We start from the raw sequence: 5,000 nt of genomic DNA, 5'->3' as shown, positions 1-5,000 counted from the left end.
TTCCGATGTGTTGCCAGAATTGCGAGCTTGAAGGGTGATTGTTTCGTCTCCCACACGGAGTGTGAGCTCACCTGTGCCAACATCAGTAATCATTTTAGCAGTTGCTAAAAAGGGCCGTCCTAAAATCAAAGGAGTGTTGCTATCCTCCTCTATGTGTAGAACAATAAAGTCAACGGGAAATATAAATTAATCGATTTTAACTAGCACATCTTCAATAATACCCCTAGGAAATCTTATAGTTTTATTTGCTAATTGAATGCTCATCCTAGTCTATTTGGGTTTCCCAATACCTAATTGTTTGAACATTTTGTAGGGCATGACGTTAATACTAGCCCCTAAATCAGCTAATGCATTATTAACATCTAAACTACCAATTAAGCAAGGAACCGTAAAACTCCCTGGATCTTTTAGTTTGTTGGGTAGTTTATTCATTAGAATAGCTGAGCAAACTGTGTTTAGCTCCACATACGATGCCTCATCCAACTTCCGCTTATTTGCTAAAAGCTCCTTTAAAAATTTCATTGCGTTTGGCATCTGCGATAGAGCTTCAATAAACGGTAAGTTAATATGTAATTTTTTTTAAGAGTTTAAGGAATTTACCAAATTGTTCATCTGAGCAGTCTTTCCTTGTCGCCTTGGGGTATGGCACACGAGGTTTATATTCGACATTCACTGATTTGTTTTTATTATGACCTACCTCACCTTGACCTTTGCTCACCACAGTTTCTTGCCTCGGTTCTGGCTTAGGCTCAACGAATCCTTCTTCATCTTGAACATTAATCGCGTTGAGCTGTTCCCTTGGTTTGGGTTCATTATTCCTTGGCAAGCTACCTTGTGGTCGTTTGGAGATTAGTTTGGAAAGATAATCTATCTGAGTTTCGAGCCCTTGGATCGAGGCTTGTTGATTTTTAAGTGTTGTCTCGGTGTTCTGGAAATGGGTTTCTGACACAGATAAATTTAGACAGCATCTCTTTAAGGTTCGGTTTCTTTTCCTGTTGATAGGGTGGTTGTTGAAAACCCGGAAGATGTTGTGGTCTTTGATTTCCTTGACCGCCCTACAAGAAATTGGGATGTTCCTCCAACCTACATTATAAGTGTTACTATATGGGTTATTTTGGAATTTAGAGTTATTGTTACCTATATATTGGACTTGTTCCTCCTCGATGCTAGGGTTGAAGGGTTGATACTCTGTGCATGCTCCTCCTCCATTCGTATCGTACCTCATTACTGGATGTACCTGAGTAGAACCAAGTAAACCATCAATATTTTTATTTAGAAGTTCTACCTGGTTTGACAGTATAGTAACCGAATCAATGTTATAAATGCTTGCTATTTTAGTTGGCTTAGTCCTCATGACTTGCCACTAATATTTATTCAGTGACATCTCTTCAATAAATTCGTAAGCCTCTTCAGGTGTTTTGTTGTTGATGGTTCCCCCGGCTACTGCATCAATCATTTGCCTTGTCGAGGGGTTCACACCATTGTAGAATGTTTGAACTTGCAACCATAGAGGTAATTCATGGTGAGGAAACCTTCTCAGTAGGTCCTTGTATCTCTCCCATGCATCGTAAAGAGTTTCTTAGTCCATCTGCACAAACGGAGAGATATCATTACGTAATTTTTTTAGCCAGTGGGAAATATTTTAATAAAAAAATTTCGATCATTTGTTCCCAAGTAGTAATTGACCCTCGTGGTAACGATTTCAACCACTGTTTAGCTTTGTTCCTCAATGAAAAAGGGAATAACCGAAGACGAATGGCATCATCAGAAACGCCACTAATTTTAAATGTATCGCAGAATTCCAGGAAATTTGCCAAGTGATTGTTTGGATCCTCATCCTGCAAGCCATCAAACTGAACAAATTGCTGTATCATTTGAATAGTGTTAGGTTTTAGTTCAAAATTATTTGCAACAATAGCAGGCCTAACTATACTTGACTAAGTTCCTGTTAAAGTAGGTTTAGCATAATCATACATAGTACAAGGAGCAGGATTTTGATTTTCTAGTTCAACGGGTATCGTAGGAGGTAGCTGATTGTCTTGATTTTCAGCCATCTCCTCAGTTGGGGTTTGAATATCGTCCTCTTGCTCGTTCTCTATGTATCTTAAGCTTCGCCTTATTTCTCTTTGGTTTCTGCGAACTGTGCGATCAATTTCTTCGTCAAAAAGTAGTGGTCCTGAAGGGTTTCTTCTAGTCATAAATTATAAAAACCTGCCAAGAGAAAGAAAAAATTAATTAATAAATAAAAATAAAAATAAAATAGAATTAACTTGCAAGAAAAATAAATGGCTAAAGTAATAAAAATTGAGTGTTCCTAATATCTTAGTTCCCCGGCAACGGCACCAAAAACTTGATCGCGATTTTTGTGTGACAGGTTTTAAATATTTATAAAGAATCATTCTTGAAACTAACTACTATCACGATGTAGGCAAGTGTACCTATCGAATAGTAGTACAGTTTTAGCTAGACCGGATTGTCGAACCCAAAGGAACTAAAAGTACTAGTAATGACTATCTTTTTATTATCTAGCCTAAGAATAAAGGGGTTTGCTTTAACTAACTAATTAACTAAACGAAGAATTCACAAAAAAAAATATAATTGGGGGATTACTTTTGGAAAACAATTGAATTAAGACAATACCTAAGGAAGAATCCACTTAGACTTCGCTTGTTATTCTGACTCCGAATAGGATAATTTATTCATTTAACTTGTTCCGTAGAGATCCCTAAGATATGTTATTATACCTATTCAAGACTAATAACGTCTAATCCCTAGATTGAATAATTGAGAATTTTCTCTAATTAACACCTTAGGGTTGCATTAACTCGATCTATGGAACCCCTTATTTGGTTTCACCCTAATCTGGCAAAATCTTGTTACCCTATCTCTAGGTGCGCAATCAACTCCACTTAGTTATGACAATTGTACTCTTAGACAGGGTCTATTCCACCTCTGAATAAAAGCTTAACTTGAATCAATGTCCTGGAATATTAAAACAAGAATTAAGAACACATAATTAAGAACAAGCCAAATATTTATCATATAATTCAGAAAATAATAACAAGATTCGTCTTAGGTTTCATTCCCCTTAGGTATTTAGGGGATTTAGTTCATAACTAAAAAGGAAAACATCTCAGAAGAATAATGAATACAAAACATAAAGGAAACCCAAAACTCCTGGAGGGAAATTGAGGGGAGATCTTCAGTCTTAATGGTGAATCCGGCTTCTGAAATGGATAAATCGACTTCCCTTGAGCAGTTCCCTGCCTCCCGCTCTCTGTGTGTTCCTTTCTTCCTCCTCTAGGGTGTATTTAAAGGCTTTGGAATGCCAAAGAACCCTCGAAATTAGCCTTTTCTGAATTGGACTCAACTTGGGCTCGGCAGGGACATGCCCGTGTGACACGCCCATGTGCGATTACTTCAGGTCGTGCTTAAACCTATTAGAATGGCACGAGCGTGTGTTCTACCCATGTGTGTGGTGCTTCGATTCTGCCAAATTGACACAGTCATGTGGTCTACACGTGTGAGGAAGTCCAGGCAGTGTTGATTTCGTACTTTGGCCCATTTTCTCCGTTTTTGGCCCGTTTCTCGTTCCTTTCGCTCTCTGATGCTCTCCTAAGTATAAAACATGAAATTAAGGAGTTAGGAGCATCGAATTCACCAATTCTAAGGAAAAATCATCCGAAAAATGTGTTAAGCATAGGGTAAAAATATGTATAAATTACGGTTTATCAGTGGGCTAAAGTCAGTAGCTACCCAAGTATCACACGGCCATAGCACACGGGCGTGTCTATTGGCCATGGGTGAAAGTCAGTATAGTTACCCTGTATTGGCATGGCTAGTTCACATGGGTGTCTCTGATGCCCGTGTGAGGCACACGGCCTGGTTACACGGACGTGTGACCTCAACAGAATTGAAATATTTTCTATGTTCTGAATTTTATGAATGTGTTCGGTTTAGCTGTAACTATTCTTAAACGTATGTTTTAGGTTTTGTAGACCATCTTAAGAAATGATTGCTTATGAAATGATATTAAATAATATCTGTGATTCTTAATTGGTCTGAAATGTTCTATCTGTCTGGTAATGCCTCGTAACCCTAATTCAATGTTAGTTACGGGTTAGGGGTGTTACACATGTGATTTGGCTTGTATTTGGTAAAGTTGTTGGATGTGAATTTTACTTATTGAATGTGTTTATATATGCTATGTAATGTGAATGGTATGCCTTGTGAATTTGGCTTAGTATGGTATAAGAATAAGGTATTGAATTAGTGTTATTTTGATATTTGAATTAGATGATAAGATAATGAATAAATGCATTTGGAACTTATGTTAGTTTTGATGATCTTGGCATAATGATTTGGTATGTTTTGAATTTGAAATTTAGTAGTTGAAATGGTTGATGATAGTTGGCATGAATTGTATATGAATTGACATGTTTTGGTTGCCTATAAATGTATTGAAATGGTACCATTTTGGTTGCTAGGTGTGCATGAGAAAAGGGTGGCAAATTGGCTTGGCAAATGGCCTATTTTGTCCACACAGGCAAAGATACGGGCTTGTGTCTCAGCTGAGTGCGACACACGGTCATGTTACACGGCCATGTGTCCCCTGAGGTACCCTTTCGAATTAAGTCAGTATACCCAACAGGTTTGACACGGCCTAGACAGACGAGCGTGTCTTCTGGCTATGTGTGACAAATGGGCTGGAACATGAGCGTGTGGCTGGCCGTGTGACCCAAGTCAATAACCGCTTCAGTTTTCCCACGGCCATGGCACATGGGCGTGTCCTCGACCGTGTGGTGCAAGTCAGTAGTATGCCCTGTTTTCACATGGCCTGTGACACAGGCGTGTCTAGTGGCCGTGTGAGGCACACAGCCTGTTCACACGGGCGTGTGACACTAGAAATACAAGTGGTGACCAAAGTGTTGTGAGAGATTCTGCTGTGAGATCTGAGGCACGAGCACCTGCTCGAGCTTATGCTATCTGTGCACGGGAAG

At 38.9% G+C, this 5,000-nt stretch overlaps 1 non-coding gene across 1 annotated transcript; it reads left to right on the top strand.

Annotated features, from left to right (window-relative positions):
• The first annotated feature begins 1,514 nt into the window (after nt 1-1,514).
• LOC121213397 (small nucleolar RNA R71) lies at nt 1,515-1,620 on the top strand. Its single transcript, XR_005908779.1, has one exon. It is a non-coding gene; the product is annotated as a small nucleolar RNA R71 (small nucleolar RNA).
• Nucleotides 1,621-5,000: the final 3,380 nt, after the last annotated feature.

Source organism: Gossypium hirsutum, chromosome A13 (genome assembly GCF_007990345.1).
Source record: "Gossypium hirsutum isolate 1008001.06 chromosome A13, Gossypium_hirsutum_v2.1, whole genome shotgun sequence".
Classification (NCBI taxonomy): Eukaryota; Viridiplantae; Streptophyta; class Magnoliopsida; order Malvales; family Malvaceae; genus Gossypium; species Gossypium hirsutum.
This window is presented reverse-complemented; position numbering and strand designations above follow the sequence as displayed.